Source organism: Cylas formicarius, unplaced genomic scaffold (assembly GCF_029955315.1).
Source record: "Cylas formicarius isolate icCylForm1 unplaced genomic scaffold, icCylForm1.1 PGA_scaffold_10__41_contigs__length_53128322, whole genome shotgun sequence".
Lineage (NCBI taxonomy): Eukaryota > Metazoa > Arthropoda > Insecta > Coleoptera > Brentidae > Cylas > Cylas formicarius.
In genome coordinates this window covers 29182095-29205887 of record NW_026844214.1, presented here as the reverse complement: position 1 = coordinate 29205887, position 23793 = coordinate 29182095, and the positions used below count along the sequence as shown (strand labels likewise).

The 23793-nt window shown below is 33.9% G+C and overlaps 1 long non-coding RNA gene across 2 annotated transcripts in view; it reads left to right on the top strand.

The window, feature by feature from the left end:
* LOC132708139 (uncharacterized) overlaps window positions 1-22959 on the top strand; it is a 35449-nt gene extending 12490 nt beyond the window's left edge. The window contains exons 4-8 of one of the 2 annotated variants that reach the window (XR_009619842.1): window positions 139-2816; window positions 2880-3016; window positions 3071-3274; window positions 5859-6057; window positions 21217-22959. This is a non-coding gene — a long non-coding RNA (uncharacterized LOC132708139). Of the gene's footprint in view, window positions 1-138; window positions 3017-3070; window positions 3275-5858; window positions 6058-21216 lie in introns of both variants that reach the window. The other variant, XR_009619841.1, reaches the window with a different exon arrangement.
* Window positions 22960-23793: the final 834 nt, after the last annotated feature.

Genomic DNA, 23793 nt, shown 5'->3' with positions numbered 1-23793 from the left:
CTTTTTTTATTGTGGTATTGGGGAAAAGTATAAAATCCTTAAGGTTTAATTAATTAATCTCTTGTTTTGTTCCATATTGGTAAAATTAATACCATCATTAAGTAAATATATAGCTGGCTATTTGTATTTGTCTTTTAGGGTTTTAAATTGAGGGCTTGACCCTTTAGCCATCTACATAGCCTCGTGCATAGTTGCTGGGCATCGGTACATAGGGTGATACAAAGTTCATCGGAATTGTGTGCTGTTCTGGGAAACTTAAGTCCGCCGATACAGAAACCTGCGAAGGTAAGCCATATCTTTTTTTTCTTCATCAATTTAATGTGTTGATAATAAATTCCCTAACAAAATTTATGTAAGCTGGTGTGATAATTGAAAATACTTTTTCTGTACCAAAGATTTCATTTTAATTTAAATTTTTTGTATAACAAAAATTATTTCATTTGCACTTTCCAAGCTGATTATACTGAAAAAAAGTTGTAGTCTTATTCCACATATTGAGGCTGTACTATATTGTTTATTTCTCATCGTTAATTGATGCAGACAATTTGGCCATGTGGTTACACGATTATGTGTCTTAGTGGGGAACTCTGCCTCCGTCATTCTGATTGCCTGTATGACGGTATATTTTGCTGCCTTTATATATCAAAGTTTCGATATCGACATATATACAGGGTGTTTAAAAATAGATGCGAAAAATTTAGTTTCTATATAAAAAAATTAAATGTAGGTCGAATGTCAAAAAAAAAAATAAATAAAAATAAAAATAATTTTTGTTCGGTGTTGTGTGTTGTCCAACGGTATTTGTACTAACATTTATGATAATCTTCCAAACAATTATGTTTCAAAAATAATTTATAATCAAACATAAGCTGTGATTAGGTATACCATTTAGATATGCTTGTGTATAAGTACAAACTTTAAAGAATCAAAGAATTTGAATTTGTTCTTCATTACTTAAAATGCATTTCTGCATTAGTGTAATTAATCATTATTGAATTAAAACTTTTTATTATTAAACAATTGAAGGATTAGATAATCAGTTTGAATTAATGCTATTTTGTATTTAAACTAACTAAGCATTGTCAAATGAAACAGTAATAAGAAACGCCATAGGAAGTGACTATAATTTTTTTGATTATATTTTTTTATTTGTGGACAGTGAGTATTATGAAAATATTCCAGAAGACAAAAGTTTCTATATAAAACATAAAATTAACAAAATAAGTTTTTCTTTGGTGCTATATATTTTCTTCTTTCAGATAAAACATAAAAACAACATTTATTTAACCAACTACCCTTTATTTTACGCATAGAATTACCCTCTTAAGTTTTTCTTCTTTGTTTTGAAACACCATAAATACAGGGCAATTGACGCTATGGCCAAATGGTTTTCAAAAAATTTTGCTTATGGGATGCTTAAATTTCTATTATAGTATTTTTAAAAAGCCATTCAAGCAATAAGTGACCTCATCTGAATAAACATAAACTTGGGAAATTTGAATTTAAATAAGATTAACCAACTCACTCACCATTGCGAAGTTCCTGCATGAAAATAACATTAACTCTAAAACTTAGAAGTTACAAATCCCCATGAACAGGTTACTTGAAAACATTGATATTTTCAGTAATAGTTATGGTTTTCCGAATGCTGCTCACATGCTTAACGCATATATTAATTTCCATTTGACATTTACAAGATAGGTAACTCTACTCCTACTTTCCACTATTCATCTGCATTGGGTTTAAATTATTCTATTATTCTCTTTCGGTTTAAGAAAATCTAACCATGTTTTAAGTTTCACATGCATAAGGAGTGATTCTGTAGCTAAACAGGAAATTAACTATTAACTGATCTTTTGATCAAGACGAAGATTTTTGTAGTAAAAAAAGTGTTTCTTTTTTTTGCGGTTTGCACTTTTCCGCAAGGGTGATATGGTGGAGAATTTAAAACTTGATATCAATCATATGACAAAATTTAAAAATGCTTCCTTCTTGTAACAATGTTCCTATGAAGCGCATTTCTTCGTTTTGAAAATGACTGGTATATTGTCACTTGTTATTTTACTGGTCATCGCGATTCTAGATGTTTTAAGTTCGAGGATTATCTGGATATATTGTCCTATCGCTGAAATTTGTACCTGCATGCCACATTACATCAATTTTTTCTTGGAGAATTTTCATGATTCTTAGGTTATAACGTTCTCCGTCAGTTTAGCATTTAGTGTGCTTTTGGTATCCGTTATTCCTGGTCAATATTTTGTACGATTACCTTGATTACACCTGTATTTTTGTGTAAAACTTGTTGCATTCTGATTTTTGCCATTGTTTACTGTAATCATACGTCAAGCTTCCAAATGTCACCGACCGGAGTCGTTACTGGCGCAGTTGCCAGATTGTGGAATAGTCTCTAAGGTTTCTCGCGAAGAATAATAATTCGTTATGTTAAAATTAATTCCTTTTCAGTGTTTGGGTAATGTAACTAGATAGAACGTTTCTAGTCTTTATTACTTGTTTGGTGTTACACTTTGCTCCGCATTCTCGGTTGTGATTGATACATTGATTTGTTGGTTGATTTGGCATTACGCGTCGAGTTTATCGTGAATGCGGTGGAGTGAGACGCCTAATGGGACTATGTGAGTGTTAGACAAGGATATCTTGATCTTCGTTGTTCGTGAGGGTTGATTTTACATGTGAAAGGAAGAACACATTAACGTTCGAATGGGCTTCGCAGTGTAATTGAATTTTTCGGTGTGATTTGGTGATTTTAAAGAAAATACCAGGCCACTGAGTTGAGACATCCGCCGAAGATTCTTCGAGTAAACTATTGTGCCATTATCTGGATCAGACATTTGGATGTTTTTGTATATGTTTTCTGATAGGTTGTCTACGCCATTTTGGGGATGTGATATACGTACCTCATGCATCCACATGAGGTTCTTATTTTTGCTTTGTTGGCACAATGGCAATTAGTTGATACGTCTTTCACTCGCACGTAAACCCCGATCATCACCTACAGGTATGTGATATTTTATTTCGGGTGTAGTAACTGATTTTTGCCATTCCATTACAGGGGTTTTTCTTTTTTTCCTTTTTTCCTTGTACGGCAACGTTTTGGATTTCGACAACTATTTGCTGTTCGCTGCTGGAGTGACTGGCTTAATTTGGTAGCAGCTTTTGACCGCAACCAGTCAATCGATCGCGACCGTGCTATCGGATACAGCCGGATTCTAAATCAGCGTAGACGACTGCAGCCACTACTTACAGGAACCGCAAGGTATAACACCTTTTTTTTATTCAACTGAATTTAGCAAAACTGAGTTTATATTTAGCCTTTTAAATTTTTAATTATCATTTTCATAAGTTAGTTAATAAGTATTTTACGTACTCTATAAGTGAGACATTGCATTATGGGGGGTACGTCCATGTAAACAATCGTGATCAAGGGTTGGTTAAAAGTACTCACTCAATTAATAGTTTTTTTTTTATTCATTTATTTTGCGGCACACAGACATCTTTGAATCTTTTAATACTTGATGCAACACATCTTTTTTCCTTTTCCTTTAGTCAGTTTTTCTTTTCCTTTTTTTATCCCCGTCGCTTTGATGTATTTATATACATATTCTTTTATATACTAATTAGACTCTTCTGATAAAGTCTGGTCTCTGTTCTTGCACAACAGTTTAACTCCATTTATCACAGACTAGTAGTGAATGTAATCATGTGGAGCTCAAAACCACCATCTTAACGGCGACCCGACTTCACTGTCTAAAAGTTACGTCTATAACATTCAGTGTGACAACAATTGCAGATTGGGACAAGTTTTTTTTTTCTTTATTTCTTTAAACATATTTCACACTATCTTTCCCAGTTGAACGAGCTATCCGCCGTTTAACATGATCTCCAGAGTCATTCTGCAAACTAGCGAAATTTCATCAGAAAACACTATAGTTGTCCCACGCTAAAGCACTTGTGTAGTAGAAAAAGTAAGGGCACCCAAATGGATCCATTCAAAATGGACATTTTTAACTGACTACACATATTTTTGTTGAAACTACTGTCTCAAATTAAGTCTAGAAAATTTGAAAAACTTGAAACTAAGAAAACATTCTTCTAATTCGAAAAAATTAATTCTGGAACTAAATATTTTATGAACCATTCTTGAAAAATTTCTTGAGTCATCTAACCATTATTGCTGTTTGCTTTCCAATTATCAGTGGCGTCAGGTAATGAGATTTTGATGCCTTTGCAGTAGGTCTACGACATTTTCCTTGGCCGAGTTGTGAGGGTTGCCAGCTGGTAAAAATTGCATCGAATTGACCTTTTTCTTTGACATTTTCACTATTTGGCATTCTTAAACTGTGCATTTTTTTTTAATGTCAACAATGGATTCAATTATAATTCACTCTCATCTCACAACCAGTTTCAAAATCAAAATATGAAAAATAATTTTAATAGAATTCTCTGAAATTTATTGAATTTTTATAACATTGATTTTCATACAACCAACTATGGCGTTAACTCGCCTATGAATCGAATGTGCAAGCTGACAAATATTTTACTCACAAATAACGAGCGTATTGATTTATTTTCTGACTCTCAGTAGTTTTAATTGCAAAGTAAAGACTGTTTTTAATCAACCGGTCGCCTTGTAAACGTGGTAGTTTAGCAACTGTAAGTGTTGTTTGTAAGTGTTGGTGTTACTATTTTTCTTAGGTTAAACTATACTGTAATGACAATATAAATGCTAAATGCGTAAATAAAAAATTTGATTTTAATTGTATAATGTTTCACAAGCGACAAATCATAATAAAATTCTGGGTTGACCAGCTTTTCAACCAGATGTTAGAAAAATAAATACAACTAAATTCAATTTCAGGTATAAAGAAAACGGTCTTATAATCTTCAGGAGGAATAATTTAGTTTTTCTACTCCCGTCTGTAAAATACCTAATTATCCACCGATCTAGCGTGCGGGAAGCGTCACTTTACCACGAATTCGAGCCACTGCGGACATTTTCGCGATTTTACCGCAAGGTTTGGGAGCAATCGGATGTTATCGGAGATAATTCCCACGTTTTGAATTTTGACGTTTGTCAATTCTGATGGTCATGTCAGTGAATGTATTCGTGTGTTACGAAAATGTACCCAAAAACTAATGGTCGTAGAAAAAGTTTAGTATGCAACACGTCCGGTAAACGTTTTAACTCACTCGTTTATTAAACACTCGCTCCGCTCGTGTCAAATAAATTCTCAACATTGTATATTATGACTTCATATTTCAATTTTACTTGCAGCATTCGCACTTTGTAATCAGTTGTACAGGTCGATTGTGTTTTTTTATTACATTAGATACTTTATAGTTTTGGTTAGTTTTGTTGTATATTAATGAATATATAATTAATGAATTTTAGGCCTGTTTTTTTCATCCCTTTACAGTAGGTATCCCCCCTGGCATTGAGGCCTTTATTGCTTAATGTGGCGCAGCTTTTGTCGTATTGTCCGGCTCTTTGACCCATAATCGTGAAGTGGGATAGATGAAGGAGGGCATCATATATGTTTTTGGCTTGTTGCGAATGCGAGTGAGGCTGGCAATTTCAGATTAGACTAAAACTAAGAACTGTATTCAATTCGTGTAGCAAGAATAAGTGGCTTTTTGTAAAATTGAAGGTTTTCGGTGTTATTGTTGGTTTAATGCATTTCGTGCCAGTTATTTTTCACTGTAAGTGTCCATATTCCTTGTCTGCTATAGTGCCAACGCCCTTTTTGAGATATATACCCACATCTACCTCGATTAAAGCCTAAAGGTTTGTGATATTCTATTTTGCGGAATATGTATTAACTATTTTAATTTCCTTGCAGATTTTTTGGGTTTCCTATTTTCTACATGAGATATTCAAGCTTGCGATTGCTAGTCGCAGGAACAGGGTAGAATTTGGTTTTTGGAGTGATGGCTTACTTTTCACACCAGATCGGGTAACTCCCCGTTTGGTGGAGCTTTTTGCAGCCCAACAGCTCCTTCATTTTGTTGTTCGCCTGTAGATCATCGGCCAGGACGACTGTAAGTCATAACTGTTTTTCATTATTTGATTAACAACCTGATTAACCGAATTTCTATATGAGGAGGCATAATATTCAGTGCCCTTGATTGCTAATAAAAGAAAAACTTGTGGCGCATAATATTGTAAGCAAAAATATATGAAAGAAAGAAAGAAAGGGAAATAAAATGAAACACTAAAATAACTAGTTATTGATAATGGGCCAGGGACTGAGTTGCAATTGATTCTGAAAAAGATTCTGAAACTAGGTTTGATTATTGATGTAATTAAAATGGTGTTCTGTCAAATAGGTTTGAAAAAGCTTCAAAATAGATGCAAAACATCCTAAGGAGAATACTCATTATCTTATATTTCCTAGGACTGACTCCCACAATCCACAAAAAATCAAAACTGGATGCTTGAAGTACTATATTTTTTCTACAGTATTGACAAAATTGTACATACTTCTTTCCATAAAAGTTAATTGATCGATAACTAAATGCCCATTCAAGGTGTATTTTATTCTATCCAATCCGAAAACTTACTTTTTTTTTGTTTTTTATCTATAATACATGGGATATTCAAGTGTTATCTTAGTTTTGTGATTGTGGTTTTATGGCTTATCCCCTTTATTAATAAAGCTAGCGTGTTGCAGTTTTTGTCATACAGGGTGGCTTTGAAATACTGCATTTTCAGAAACACTTGGTAGTTTGGTTATGCGTTAACTTATTGAAAAGGTGAAGACTGACGTAGGTATAGTTTTGTACGATCCAGTGGCGTAGTCAGTTTTCTTCTCAATTTTTCCTGATTACGTCAGAGCTAATTCAAATACAATCATTTTATTTTTTTATTGAGCAAGTAATGACCAAATGAGCTTCTGCTTTCATTAATGCTTCATTAATGTTGCAAATCTTTATATATTTTGTCCTTATTACTGTTGTGACTAACTTCATCACCCCACAAAGCAATCTACAAAATATTTGGCCTGCCTTACATATATGAACTTGTTCTTTTTTGCCAAATCTAACAGCTGTATTCCAATTATTTCCAAGCAATTGTATTAATTGAAAAATATTTCTTCATGCTTTTTTTTAAACTGCATTTTTTCCCAATAAATTGGTCCCAAATAATTTATGAAAAAAAAAAAAAGAAGATGTTTGACGAATGTGAAATATGTTTTATCCCAAAAGCAGTGTAAAGAATAAGAACGCGCATATTTTTTGCACAGAACTAGGTCTATTTTGCCAAGGTTTGAAATAGTTTCTTTGTAGATAAAATTTGCAAATTACTGTTTATTATTTTTTTGTGTGTTTATAAATTTTGAATTTTTTATTGTACTTCCCGAGTAGTAGTAGAGTATTTTATTGGAGTGTTTTCAAAAAAAATGTTATTGAAATCAGAGATTTTTTCTATGATAGTTTGGTTTAGTTTATTTGTATATGCAAGATATATCTTACTCTGACTTTCTAATTTTTAATAGGATGTTCTGTATGTTACTGCAAATTTGGACGAGTCGAATGACGTAATGTATTGTGTGGGTCTGGGTACCAACGTTTCGGATTTTTTGATTTTGTTCTTCAGTCTGACAAATTCTTGAATTAACAAATTCTGTAAATAAAAGTTTTTTGAGATTTGTTTGCATGAAAAGAAATCGAAATGTTATTTTAACTACACATGTTTAAACATTATTGTTAAAATTTAAACATGTTACTGCAAACTACACGTTTTGCTATTAAAACATTTATTGATTTACTTTTTACAAAATTTCTTGATTCCTCCTGCGTCAGTTTTTGCTGAGTCGAACTTGCTGACGTTTCGCCAATCATACTGTTGGCTTTTTCAGCGCTTCACTGAAACTGATTCGTATTTTACTCTGGACCTGCTTATATATTGTTTGAGGGGGGCAGAGCTAAATGAGCGACATAAACACCGTCTCGGATGACTGATCCCCATTTTGATGACAGATAAAGACCTGAGTCGCGATTAAGATTGTTAGGTTGTTTATAGATTTGTATAGATTGTCGGATTTTTCGTTGGTAGAAGAACTGATTACATGCAAAAATTTTAGTTTTATCGAATAAAATGTTATGTCCGGTTTCATGAGTGTGTTCGGCAACAGCCGATGAGTTTATTTGTGTTAGAGGTAAGGCTCTTTCGTGTTCTTTGAGCCAGCTGATATTTTTCGTCCGGTTTCTCCAATTTATTCTTTGCCGCATATGCATGGAATGCTGTAAACCCCTGGCATCGCAAATGGAATTTTGTTTTTGACGGACCGAAGAAGTTGAGAGATTTTTGAACAAATGGTAAATCTGGTTTTGACGTTATACTTCTTTGGAACTTTTGATATGTGGTCAGTGATCGCTATTGGAAGGTTGTGGTGAAGTGTATTTTTTGATAGAACGCTCAATATCTTTCATGTGGAAATTATTAGAGGGAAGAGCAGAGGTAAGGTGTTTTAATTCTGGGTTCAGTGACCCGGGCTGAGATAGTTTTACGGCTCTGTAAACAAGAGAGTTGATAACCGATGATTTTTGGGCCGGATGGTGATGTGACGATGCATTAAGGTATCGGTCTGTGTGCGTAGGTTTTCTATAAACACAATGACCCAATGTTAGGTCTGATTTTCTATTGATGAGAATATCTAAGAATGGAAGGTTATTATTAGTTTCCAACTCATTGGTAAAACGTATGTTATTGTGTATAGAGTTTAAATGGAAATGTACTAGGGTTTCTTGACCATGAGGCCAAATAACAAAAGTATCATTCACTTAGCGTTTAAATAATTTTGGTTTTAGATGAAAGGTGTCGAGAGCTTTCTTCTCAAAGGCTTCCATAAATATATTCGCGATGACTGGTGATAGTGGAGAACCCATAGCTGTTCCCGAAGTTTGTTCAAAAATTTGACCGTTATAAGAAAAATATGTTTCCGATAAGCATTTTTCAATTAAGGTGAGAAGGTTGGGTTCCAGATTCTCGGATTTTAATATATCTGAAATGATGTCTAGAGTTTCGGGAATAGGAACTTTGGTAAAGAGGAATTCTACGTCGAAACTAACTAGAATATCTTGTGTATCTAATGTAATGCTTTTTAATTGTTCAATGAAGTGAAAGGAATTAACTACGAAACTGAACAATTAAATTAAAAAGCATTACATTAGATACACAGGATATTCTAGTTAGTTTCAACGTAGAATCCCTCTTTACCAAAGTTCCTATTCCTGAAACTCTTGACATCATGTCAGATATATTAAAGTTCGAGAATCTGGAGTCAAAACTTCTCACCTTAATTGCAAAATGCTTGCCGGGGACATATTTTTCTTATAACGGTCAAATTTTTGAACAAACGTCGGGAACAGCTATGGGTTCTCCACTATCACCAGTCATCGCGAATATATTTATGGAAGCCTTTGAGAAGAAAGCTCTCGACACCTTTCATCTAAAACCAAAATTACGGAAACGCTACGTCGATGATTCTTTTGTAATTTGACCTTTTGGTCAAGAAACCCTAATAGATTTTCTTAGATATTTAAACTCTATACTCCCAAACATACGGTTTATTATTGAACTAGACACTATTAATAATCTCCCATTCTTAGATGTTCTTATCAATAGAAAATCAGACCTAACATTGGGTCATTGTGTTTACAGAAAATCTACGCGCACAGACCGATACTTTAATGCATGGTCGGTCACATCACCATCAGAGTTAAAACACCTTACTTCTGCTCTTCTCTCTAATAATTTCAATATTAAAGATTTTAAGCCTTCTATCAAAAAATACACTTCACCACAACCTTCCAATAGCGATCACTGACCACATATCAAAAGTTCTAAAGAAGTATAACGTCAAAACCAGATTTACCACTTGTTCAAAAATCTCTCAACATCTTCGGTCCGTCGAAAAACAAAATTCCATTTGAGATGCCATGAGTTTACAGCATTCCATGCATATGCGGCAAAGAATACATTTTAGAGACCGGACGAAAAATATCAACTAGGCTTAAAGAACACAAAAGAGCCTTACCACTAAGACAAATAAACTCATCAGCTGTTGCCGAAAACACTCATGAAACTGGACATAAAATTTTATTCGATAAAACTAAAATTTTTGCATGTAATCAGTTCTTCTACCAACGAAAAATCCGAGAGTATAGAAATCTATAAGCAACCTAACAATCTTAACCGCGACTCAGGTCTCTATCTGTCATCAATGGGGGAAGTTCGATACAGCAAAAACCGACGCCGGAGGAATCCAGAAGTTTTGTAAAAAGTATGACAGTACCCTGTGGAAGTTTCTTTGAAAAATTTATTTATTTATTTAAATGTAACCCCCTGTATTGGCCTTGTGGAATTGACCGGTGAATTTTTTTTTGTCAATTGATCGAAATGATTTTGAAAATACAATGAAGTTTATATTTATTTATATTGTCCGTTCTGAGAACTAAATGGATTTCATAGTTTTATTGGGATTTCCCGAATTACTAAGTATCGTATTCGGGTATTCGTTGAAGAGGGTAAATTGGACATCACAAACGCATAATAATTTATTACAAAAAAATATTATATGATAATAGATAACACTCTACAATTGCAAAATGTTATATTTTTTACTACTCAATTAAGAAGTGGCCAATTGAACAGCTACACTGTATTCAGGGTGAGTCGAAAAGATGGGTCAACCCCTTATTGACAAATTTGTTGTTGTAGTTGTAGTTTTTTGTAGTTGTTCGAAATTATGCCCTATAATGCAATTTTTCATTTTCGCCCACTTTATTTAAAGAAATAACATTTTTATTTCTCTTTCCGAGTTTTTCAATTGGTATACATAATTGTCCCGCAAATAAAAACGGCATACTAGCAGAAAAAGGTGCTGTCCTGTGTCCTATGACTCCACTATATTTTTTCGATGTACGCCTCTGGTCGTAAAACTCACATTGTTTGATATACTTTGCATAATTTTTCTTATCTTATGTATTCCCGATTACAATTTTAGTTTTTAGATATTAAGATATTTATTAATTAAATAATTTATAATTAAATAATTCTTAATTAAGTAAATCAAGTGAAAAATCGAGTGAAAAATGACTTTTTTGAAAAAATATTGTAACACCTGCGTCAATATTATAGCTTTGCTCAGCTTTTTATCAAAAAATCATTTAACTATGTCGGAATTTGCCTATTTTCTCTCTTGAAAATCAAAATTACAAATAGCAATTTTTTATTTTTGAGAATTTTTTCTTGGCTACAATTAAGATAAAAGAACGTTATTTACTATTGGTCATTTTTCAACTTTTAATTTATTAATTATTGTATAATGTTTTAAAAACTACAACTGTCATCCAAAATACATAAGAGACAAAAAGTGTAAAGTAAGAGGTTTATTAAACTAAATAAGTTTTAATACCATTGGCGTACATAAAGAAAAGTTGCTGATAATCCACATAAAAATCTACATAAAAGTGAAATATGTGTATAAAACTGCGAGATTTATAAATAAAAATGTTATTTTATGAATACATTTTTACACCCTGCATTTTAGAAACCGGCCCCGAAAATGAAAAATGGCATAATGAAAATCACATTTATACACAATGTGTCATTAACGGGATGACCTATACTTTACTCACCTATACTCACCCTGTATAACATATATTTAAATAGAATAAGGGTATATTATGCGAAAAGTGTGGTAAAGCGGAGCGAGTGTTTATTAAACGAGTGACTTAAAAGGTTTACCAAACGTGTTGCATATTATGCTTTATCTACGGCTGTCAGTTCTTGTGTATTATAGCCTATATATAGTATTATATTGTTAATAGCAAGTAGTTTGTCCTCAAGTCCCTTATTATTATGTAAAGCCATTATATAAAAAAAGACGAAGATGTTTAAAGACTTTTTTCGTAAAAATCTTGTACAGGGTGGCCACTTAGTGTTGCCTGGGTAAACACAACTTCATTTTTTTTTAAATCGTACATCCTGTATATTATTACATTTTTGGATTCTACTCAAGTTTCTAGGAAAATTTTATATATAATGTTGTTTCGTTTGCATGCTCTTTTAATAGTTTAATTAGTGTAATTTAGTCATTTTTCTAATATTAGTTGCCCTAAAAAAATACAAATTTTCTACCATTACCAACACGTTTTAATTCGTCGTTCGTGGTTTTCTCTCTTCATTGTTGCGGTCGTTTCGATAGACTTTATCCAAGTTTGTAAGAACTGAACGTTTTTTTGTGAAAACCATGTTGATTTTGATCTATGTCATTCTTTACCAGAAAAAACAACTGTAAATAAATTGCAGCCTCAAAAACCTGTGCAAAGAGTTTTCGTCATGTAAAACAAATTTGATTTTTTAAAAAACTTTATTCAAGCGAGATGACAAAAAGCTGGCGATGTGGTTCGCACCGTGGTTTTATATAAACAAATTGCTGACACTTTGGGAAACAATATGTATGGGAATTTTATTCAGCGGTTTACAATATTAGAGCGTTTATAACACCTCCGCCCTTAGATGAAAGCACGGGTGCAACAAGTGGTTTTAGTTTAAATAATGATATTCTCTTTTTGTTTATTAATTTTAGGTAACCTTTTAAATGGAAAACATCTATATAACAAATAAATCAAAATCAATATAATTATTAGGTACAACAAAATTGTCCAAACACTAGTTCTTGTAGAATATATAGGTAATGCCATCTTCCCAAGGTTTTCTTTTGCTTCGTCCATTTGGATTTGTAGCTCTTTTATTGCCTTTAGGTTGATCGTGTCCAGTGTGAGTTCTGGTGGATCGAAGATTGTTTTCTGTTTGTGTAGTAGTGAGAAATTCACTTCCGGTAGACGGGTGTCATCAAATCTCAATCGATTAGGGGTATAGGTCCCTAGTCGTTCCAATTTGTACTTTGCAAATTGAGGAAGACTCAATAAGGTGAGATCCGAATAATGGTACAATGTTAATGTCGTCATTACATTGTACTGTTGCTATTGTCTTCTTAGGTGTCAATCCATTTTCCATTTTGGATTTTAAAAATTTTTATTTCTTGAAGTTGGATTTTAATTGGTTTACAGTTTGTCACATTGGTCTTGTGAGTTATTATTTCCACTGAACAAGGCGGGTGTTCCTTCATATAGGTAATATATATATTTTTACACATCAACTCATTTTTTAATAGTTTCACACATTTAGAGTCCATAAATATTTCCACTCAGGTATGGTTGGATCGGTATATTGACGTAATATTGCAGTTCTTGTTCACTATTAACTGGTAGCGGATACAATTGGTAATATTGATAAATTTCTGATTCTACTAGTGGTAGTTCCAAAATAAAAGTTATTATTAGTCCTCTAGAGTAGCTTTTTATTTCTATAATTTTTTCAAAATTTAATATATTTTCGATAGATAACTCGAACGGTAGTTGGTTTTCCTTTAATTCTTTTTTAATGTTTTTAATTTCTTCGAATAGTTCGGACGGATCAATTATTAAATTATATAAAGTATTTAATTTAGCAAAGCTAATTGCGGTTTCGATTTTCTCAAAAATGTTATATATTGAATTGTACATAAAGGTAATTTGATTCATTACTACATGTATTTGGAAATACTCATAGTCGTTCGTTTGTTCAACAGTTATCTTTTTGATTATTTGATCAATTTGTAATATTTTGTATTTAAGGATGAGTTGGTTATGAGAAATATTGGATATCAAATTTTTAAATGAGTTGATTGTTTTTTCTAACGGTTTTATTTGATTAATTGAATTAGTTCCTAAATTATTTTGGTTTTCTTGTAGTTTGATTTCTATATCGTTTTTTTGCCGCGTCAGATTGGTCTAAGTTTCCAGTAATACATTTAATAATAGAACCGATTGGGTTTAATAGACCTCTTTTATTTCTTTTTATATATGATGGATTGAGTTGATTAATTTGGTTTTCAATGCGTTTTGCTAATGTTACAAGAGGGATGACTGAATTAGAATATTCGTGAGAATAATTAGTATTATTTTTAATCTGACTAATTAATATTTTTACTTGGTTATAGATTGCATAGAATTCAGCTGGGTTTAAATCAAAAATTTGTATAAAGAAGAATTGATTAGAGGTTATTTTTGCGGTACCTAGTTTATAAGGAAGAAGGATTCCTAGATAGTTGTTCAGGTTGTGGAATTTTACTTCGTTTGCTCCGATGTTTGCGAGCCACCTGGAACAACGTTCATTATTTTAGTTTCGTTAACGTGAGTTATTTCTTTTTTATTTGTTTTTGGGTTTTCTATTTCAATTTTATTATTATCTAAGATTTTCCAGAAATTTTTTTATTTAATTTACCTTTTCGACTTTCGATGCGCTTATACACCGTTGCGCCAATTTTTAGTTCTACTGGAGTTTTGTTTTTATTAATTTTTATTAGTTTTATCGATCGTTTTGTTTTTTTAAAAGGGAATCGTTATGTACCTTTTCGTAAAGAAGCTTAGTATTTGTTTGATGGTTATTTACGTATTCACAATATATTTGAGAAGTGATTAGGTTCATAGGGTCACTTGTATCAGTGTGTCCTAGTGTTAATTCAAAAGGCGTAAAATTAGTATTTGTGTGTATAGTACTGTTATATGCAATGATCGCATAGGGCATAAGTGAAATAATATCGGAATTTGGTATTCCATAGAATGAGAAGAAATGTACTAATTTTTGGCATGCTGAAATCGCAGTTCTTAGAGAATTTATCAATTATAGTTAAGAATTTTTGTCCGCCGGCAATAAAGGTATCGACGTGTATAATTTCAAATGATTTTGAAGGTGTTTCAGTTAACATTAAAGGTTGATCTGGTGGTTTTCGTTGATATTTTGCTCGCTGGCAAATTTCACATTCGTTAATATATTTTGTAACATCTGACTTTAAGGATTTCCAGTAATAATTATTTTTTAAAAATTTACAAGTTTCTTCTATGCCTCTGTGATTAGTTTTACCTTCATGTTTATATTTAATTAATATATTTCGTTCTTGTTAATAATTTCATTTAATATAGGTATTCCCTGTAAAGTTTCGTCAGTATTAGTACTATGTATTGTATTTTCAAAAACTGGCCTTAAAAGTTTGTTTTCGAGAATGATTATTTTTGGGCTTTTTAGGCGTTTATTTTCTATTTGCTCCAGTGTTTTTGAAATTTCATTCCAGTCTAATTTATTCGGGTGAAAATTGTTGTCTAAAAATGTATTAATATCAAGATCAATATCTCCAGTATTATTATAAATAGAGTCGGTTTCTAAAGCATTTAATTTTATTCGTGACAAGGCGTCCGCATTTGTGTTTTGTTTGATATTTTTATAAAGAATTTCGTAGTCAAATTCTTCTAGTTTGTCTCCATCTCATAAGTTTTGAATTTGGTTCTTTTAGGTTAAACAACCAGACTAATGGTCTATGGTCCGTAAAAATTAAAAAATTAATTAATTAAAAAAATTAAAACCGTTAGCTAGATCCAGAGTTAAAAAATACTGAGCTTTACCGAGTTTATCGAGAATATCTGAAATATTAGGCAAGGGAAATTTATCATCGATTGTTTTTTCATTAAGTTTCCGGTAATCTATGACAACGCGCCATTTACGTTTATTTGATGCATCTAATTTTTTTGGTACGATCCATATATGAGTCCACGGGGAATGTGAGGGATTTTTGGATCCTCTGGGGTGGTTTTAATATTATGTTGGTAAAAAATAATTGTTTACCGCCCTCCAGCAACAAAGACACCCAGATATCCTCAATGATATTAGCGCTATTGCACCACTGTAACAATTTTTGTGCTTGATAAACATTCCGCATCATTATCAAAAGACCACCACCATCCTTTTTACCACTAACTACGACGTTTTTGTCCTGTCGGAAAACTTTATAACTCGGAAGGAAAAACCTCAGCACTATGGATATCTGAGTTAAGTCAGGATTCTTTTATATAAACGCAGTCAAACTCCGATAAGGTAACACCCAAGTAAAAATCATTCAATTTTGTTCATAGTTCTCTGGTATTTTGATAGTATACACTAAAAAAGTCGTTTGGAGACAATTTCAAAAAAATGTAATAAGGATAATTTCCATATAAGTTAATATAATTTCCAATTAGAAAACTAACTCAGGTACGCTAAAACATTTTCATTTTCAATGTGGATAGCACGGCTAACCTCCTTTTCTTAATAATATTTTCATATTTTGCATGCAGCAGAAGTTGTATTTTCGTTTCTTGGCAAACGTTTTTGCTGCCTTTAATGAAGATCTTGTTTTTTTTTTCTGGGTAATCAAATATTGAGGTATTAAGTAGTGATTGCAAATCTCTCGCTTTTTTGCTGCATGTGCGACTTCAGTTTTTTTCGAAATGGACTGAAATTTAACCACCATATTTTTGGGGGTGTTTTTGCAGGCAACACCCGGAAATTGGATGACTCTGAGACTGGAGACAATATCATCATCCTGAAGTTCAATTTGTGGGGTCTCTCCAATTTTTTTAACAATATCTTCAACGTTTTCACCCTTTATCTCAGTAACCACCACATACTTCCAAGTTAATATTTCTATCCTGTTGCTTCATCCACTCCAGTTCTGATCTCAAAGAGCTACATTCAGCTTTAACTGATACAAGTTCCTCTTTTAAGTTATTAATCTCCTAAGGTATTTTTTAACTGTTTCCATCTGGGCAGTAAAGTCATCAATTTTCCCCCCAAAAAATTACAAGGAATCTTTAAAGAGACCTTGCTCAACTTTTAATTCGCTCGTAGTTGACATGAGTGAATTAACCTTTACAATTACTTCTTGAAAGTACTTGGAGACATCAGGTTCCGTTCCGATACAATGTTTACATTTCCACACGCATCCAGGATCGCGATCCAGCTCCGCAATCGCGTTGGGCAATTTAATATATTTTAAGTGAAAATCGTTTGTACAACCTTCGCATCGAATACCTCTGGGCTATTTCAAATTTTGTAGGTGCTCAAAATAGTTTTATGCGGGAGTCCGCCAATAAAGTGTGTATCACCTGGCACTTCAACCCCCCTTCGGCTCCACATTTTGTCGGGTTGTAGGAAGCGGGGGTGAAAGCGGTTAAAAGTCACCTTTACAGGGTCTTTTGTGGTCACATATTAACATATGAAGAGTTGAACACTGTTTTTATCCAAATTGAAGTCATTTTGAATTCTCGTCCACTTACCGTTTTTGGTACCGATCCCTACGACCTTTCAGCCCTCACGCCGGGTTATTTTCTTACATTGAAACCTGTGATGGCACCCCTGAAAACGATTACACTTCGACTTCTGGTAGTCACTTAGATCGTTGACAACTACTCCAGCGAATGCTTCAAGATTTCTGGGCCCGGTGGTCCAAAGAATTTTGATATACGTATCATCAGCGTAGCAAATAGTATAAAGACCCTTCTTCTGTTGTAATTGGTACGCAAAGATGATCTCGACCCGCCAATGCAATGGAAGACGGTATAGTTAGAGTGGCTCTTGTAAAGACTTCAAATAGCCCGGTTATTAAACTGTCCGCTACCAACAAATAACACATTAAAAAAATTCGTTGTATTTTGGTAGGCGGAATGGTACGTTTGCATGTTCTTTTAATAGTTAATTAATTTAATTTAGTCATTTTTCTAATGTTCGTTGCCCTTATATTAAAAGGGAAAAAGAATTTACTACCACCGCAATGTATGTTGACACTTTCTTAGTATTTTAATTTCCCGGTACGTTTTAAGGCCTATACGCAAGTGCAAAGTGCAAGTAGTGGTTTTTTGGATTCGAAATGTATCGATCGATCGGTACTCGGTAGAACGTTGCAGAAAAACCAACACGTATTAATTTGTCGCTCGTGATGTTCTCCCTTCCCTGTTGCGGTCGTTCCGATAGACTAACAATTAACAATTATCTGTTAGTGACAATTTAGAGTGTTCCAATCGCCTCAGCCGGCCGGCTCCTCGCATAATCCGGGACTCCCAGGTCGGTCAAACACACACTAAAGTAATAAGGCCTCAATTCGTAGTTTTCCTATAAATTATACAGTCTATTTTCTCGCCAATCTAGTCATTGTTGAGTTCGTCAATTAAATGTTCTATATCTATGTCTAATGGTTTTTGGCATATTTAAGTTTTTATTTTAATTATGTCATTTGCAGGCCCTAGGACTAATACCAATTTTTCCTAAAAGGAAATCTTTATTTTTTAATTTGGGTTTAATACGTTGTTGGCAAGAACATACTTTAACACAATGTTTATAATATGTTGTTAACTAATAATGCATGCAGGGTGTTCAAAAAGTAAGATTAAATACTAATTTAAGAAAACTGTCAAAAATCTTTTTTTAAATGGACCGACCTCTCCAATTTCATAATTTTATCTTATTTACCATTAAAAATAATATGTAATTTATTAAAATAATAATATTTTGTTGACTAATAATGCAGGGTGTTCAAAAAGTAAGATTAGGTAATAATTTAAGAAAACTATCAAAATCTTTTTTTTTTAATGGACCGACCCCTGCAATTTTATAATTTTATCTTATTTATCATTAAAAATAAAGGTAAGTTTGTATAAGGTAAGGTTGTATATGCTGAACATGTTTAGTTTTCGAAAGATTGATAAATTAATATTCTTATATGACGATTTTGCTACGGTTTCAAACTTTGTTATATCTATTCTTAGTTGGCTAACACAGCGTTTAAAATCAATAATATTCCAAAGAAATATATGAGGCTGGTGATAGTTGCTATTTCAAAATTATCAATAATTTTTTGACCTAAATTTTATAAAATGTGACATATTTTTAGTTAAAAAAACTATAATATGTCAGATATAATACTTAAAGAATTGACTTGGATTTGGATTGGAACAACAGGTATTATAATCAATTTTCAACATGTCCTCCATAAACCCCCAAACACGTCGTATATATAGATTTCATTTTATTTATAGCATCACTAACCATTTTAGATCCGTTGATATTAAGTATTTCCTGTGTTATTTGCTCTTTGTTCTCCCTATTTCAGTCCGATTTTGATAAAATTTATATTTTAGGTTTCCCCATAGAAAGAAATCTAAATCAGAGCTAACAGCTGTCCAAGGTATTGTTCCGGGTCGAACTATCCAAGTTGTAAATGGGTTGTTCAGCCAGTTAATAACAGATCGTGACGTATGATAAGGAGCACTATCTTGTTGAAAGATTTGATCATGTTTAACTTGTTCCAGTAGAGCGTCAATAAGCGGATATTTCTGCGTAGCTAATAGGTTAAAATACCGATCACCATTAAGTTAGCCTTCATAAAAAATAGATATTATACCACACTAACTTCTGTAACCCTGCTTCTGAATAATTTTAACACGGTGTTTGTTACTAGTAGATCTATTAATAATGCCGGTCGTATTAAAAAAACTTTCATCAGTCCATAATGCTGTTTCAAATATGGATTCAAAGTAACGGTCCATCATTAGAGCGCAAAATGTTGCTCTTGCATCCTTATCTTCAGCTGTTAATAACTGAACAGGGAGGAATTTTAATGGAAAATAATTTGACTGAGTTCTCGGGTTCGTTCTGGTGTTTTTTTTATGGCTGAAGTATTTCGTAGGTTACGCACTATTCTACTAAAAATTTGTTTAGTGGGTAATCTGCTTGCTGCATATAATTGCCGGTACTCCCGAAGATCCAAAGCTGGATTTTCATTATTGGGAATAAAGCACTCATATAACTGGAAACGCACTTCAACAGTGTATGGAGCCATATTTTTGACAGTAATAAAATAAAAACGATGAATTTACATTTTACCGAGAGCCTGTGACATTTTCAGCTTTTTTGTTTATCATGTTCTTCTTTCTTGACTTTTTATTCATTGTCAAGTATAACACAGCACGAAACCCGCAGTAAAATCGTCATATAAGAATATTAATTTGACAATCGTTCGAAAGCTAAACATTTTCAGCATAGACAACCTTATCTTATCCAAACTTATTTTTATTTTTAATGGTAAATAAGATAAAATTATAAAATTTGGGGGTTTTGGAAGTTTTCTTAATTTAGTATTTATTGTTATTTTTTGAACACCCTGTATTATTAGTCATGAAAGGATTATAGAAGTTCTCTTAAACCCAAATTAAAAAATAACGATTTCTTTTTAGAAAAAAATTCTTGTTAGTCCTAGGGCCTGCAAATGACATATTTGAGATAAAAATGTAGACATAGGAAGACATTGGTATAGAGCATTATATATGAAATTTTCCTAGAAACTTGGGTAGAATCCAAAAATGTAATAATATGCAGGATATTCCATTAAAAAGTTGTGTTTACCCAAACAACATGTTCTTGTATATATTCAATGCTCCTGGGACATATGGACAAGTCAGCAGTGGCGGAGCATACGCATCATGTTTGAAGACACTCAGGTACTGGACAGGGCAACACATTTTTATCGACGACTTTTCAGAGAAGCCATTGAAATTCAGAAACATCAAAGTACGGAAGATCACTTCGACCGTTACCGCATCGCCGCTCTTGAAAATGTCTGCCGCAGTTGTAGACGAAACGTCGAGTGTAATCTCGGGGCCACGGCTCAAAAGCCCGGAAATACTTAGTAGTGTAGTTTGTGGCCATGAAAGCCTAACATCTTTGATACACTGATCTGTTTTTAAAACCCACCTGGTGGCGATCTCTGTGTATAATTATCTTGAGAGTCATAAGCTCTTAGCAGTGTATATTTCGGTGATTTTGGAATTTTTCAATTTTGAGGCACCTCTCATATCTCCGATATTCTATGAAATATCGGAAAGGTGAAAAGGGCATCCGATGTTATATGTCCTATATGTTATTCAAAAAGATAAACCGAAACGTCAACCTAGATATTAAAACAATTATTTAAAGTGATAAGGAACATAAAAATTTTTAGCATTTTTTGCAAATCTGAACAAAATTCTTTTAATTAATAAAGCTACGTTTTAGTTTCAGTGTGGCCTGTTTACTAGGCACCGAAATCGTATATCGTATTTTTGGAGATAATTTGATTGGTGTAGGTTGTGCGTTAGAGAAAATGGTTGACATTTTCAACAGTTTTTTTGGCTTTTTAAATTAAAACAATAGCAAAAAATGTTAATATTTAATGTTTTTTATGTTTATCTTTGGCGGATCTGGACGGCTGTGAACCTTCAATCGGGGCCCGTACTACATTTTAGAGGGCGGGCCTAAGGATCCCCGAGATGACCTTCTTTGACAAATGGACCTTTCTGTTCCCATCAGTTGAAAAGTGGAGAGAGGGCAGAGTCGGCTTCTGGGATGGACTTATCTGGTACACGGACGGGTCCAGAATTGGAGATCAGCCGGAGCTGGAGCGTACTGGGAGAGAATGGGATCGAGCTTGGGTTTGGGTCAGTACTGCACTGTGTTTCAGGCGGATATTTTCGCTTTATTGATGGCGGCCAGAGAGTTGCTTCGGCTCAACCACGGAAGCAGGAGGGTCTTCTTCTGCTCGGATAGGAGGGCTGCACTTATGGAGCTGAAGGCAGTGCGCACGCACTCCTTGTTGATAAAGGAGTGCAAAGGGGTACTGAAGAGAGTGGCCGAGGAGAGGAATGTCACGTTGCTCTGGGTCGCGAGAGTCACACCGGTTTCCGAGGCAATGAGGCAGCGGACGGTATTGGGCTACAATAGTTGTTGACCTTCTATAGGAGGGGGAGGGTGACGCAGGGCGCCCCACTTTAGTACCAATACCAATACCCCTTCCTTTCCAACGGGTTTGCTAAATCATAATATAAGTCTGGTAGAAAAAATTCCTTCTTGAGAGAAGTGTACTACGCATCCATCGTGTTGCAGTCACGCATCTCCTCTCGTAGAGGGACTTTTTTTTTATAAAATCGGCAAGTAGTTAAATCGATCACCCAAAATACCACTCTCGACGTTCACATTCGACCTCTTTTGATAATTCGGTTATAGCAAACAGCTGCCTCAAGTCCCTCACGAGAATGGAGACTACCTCGTTCAGAGACGTAGAATATTTTTAATTATAGCGAACAGCTGCCTCAAGTCCCTCACGAGAGTAGAGACTATCTCGTTCAGAGGCGTAGAATATTTATAATTATAGCAAACAGCTGCCTCAAGTCCCTCACCAGAGTGGAGACAATCTCGCTCAGAGACGTAGAATATTTATAATTATAGCGAACAGCCGCCTTAAGATTGTCCCGAGAGTGGATACTATTTCGTTCAGAGGCGTAGAATATTTATAATTACAGCGAACAGCTGCCTCAAGTCCCTCACGAGAGTGGAGACGTATTTCGTTCAGAGACGTAGAGTATTTATAATTATAGAAAACGGCTGCCTCAAGTTAGTCACGAGAGTGGAGCTTATCTCGTTCAGAGATGTAGAATATTTGTAATTATAGCGAACAGGCGCCTCAAGTTTTTTTTCTATCCGACGAATCGTTAAATTCTTTTAAAAAATTCTTTGACCTCGTACTAGTACGGAGGAAAACTTAAAGCCAGTACTTCCTATCTTTCGGATGTTATAGCCTCCAAAAGCCCCCGCGGGTCCGTTACAGAGAAACAGACAACAGAGGACAGAAAAAAAGGTATTCTTTATCGACGCTAAATCCTTTGGTACCAACGGCCACCAAGTACGACGAAATGTTACCAAGATCTCGAATTTAGCGAGGAGCGCAATTACTTTCGTGAAACACGATTTCATCGGTTTCTCGAATGTAACAAGTGTGGTCGACATATCGTAGCTCTATAGAAGTGTATCAACAACTTATGGACTGTGAAGCTTCCTAGCGCCCGGCAGGTAGACCACTTTCGTGACACTATGGTTAACCCCAAAAAGTCACAGCATGCAGGATCACGTCGTCGTTTATAGAAATGTTTAATTGGTCCCTATATATTTATTTATTACGTATTTATTTAATGAATATATTGTTGTAAACTATACGTTTTTGTTTTACTTACGACTTATTTTTGTTATGAATTGTTCGGATAATTCACACAAAATTATCCGAGAACCTTAGTACAGCCAATAGCAGACGAATTACGAGGTCTGTCAATTAGATTCCCGGAAAAGTGGCAACACTGCGACTCTCGTTATGCCACGGCGTTCGCGTTGTGTCATTCGCTGCCATGGAGAATCTGATGTCTAAACAGACGCCTTAACCGACAGACCAACGCTAAATCTGTTTGAATGTCGAACTATTTCTGGTGATCTGCCATTTGAAAGATAATGGCATTATATTGTTATAAATTTATGCACTCAATCCCCATAATTGACAAAATTTTCATGGCTGAGCTGCTAATTACAAAAATTATATTTCAAGCAAAACAAATTTTCGTTTGCAGTAGGTAGGTTTCGAATCTACGCTGCCATGGAGAATCTGATTTCTAGTCAGAGGCCTTAACCGACAGACCAAGGCTAAATCTGTTTGAAAGTAGAACTATTTCTGGTAATGTGCCATTTGAAATATAAGGGCATTATATTGTTTTAAATATATGCACCCAATCCCCATAATTGACAAAATTTCAAGCAAAACAAAACAATGGCCGTTTGCAGTAGGTAGGTTTCGAACCTACGATGCCATGGAAAATCTGATTTCTAGTCAGACGCCTTGACCGACAGACCAGGGCTGAATCTGTTTGAAAGTCGAACTATTTCTGGTGATGTGCCATTTGAAATATAAGGGCATTATATTGTTATAAATTTATGCACTCAATCCCCATAATTGACAAAATTTTCTTGGCTGAGCTGCTAATTACAAAAATTATATTTCAGGC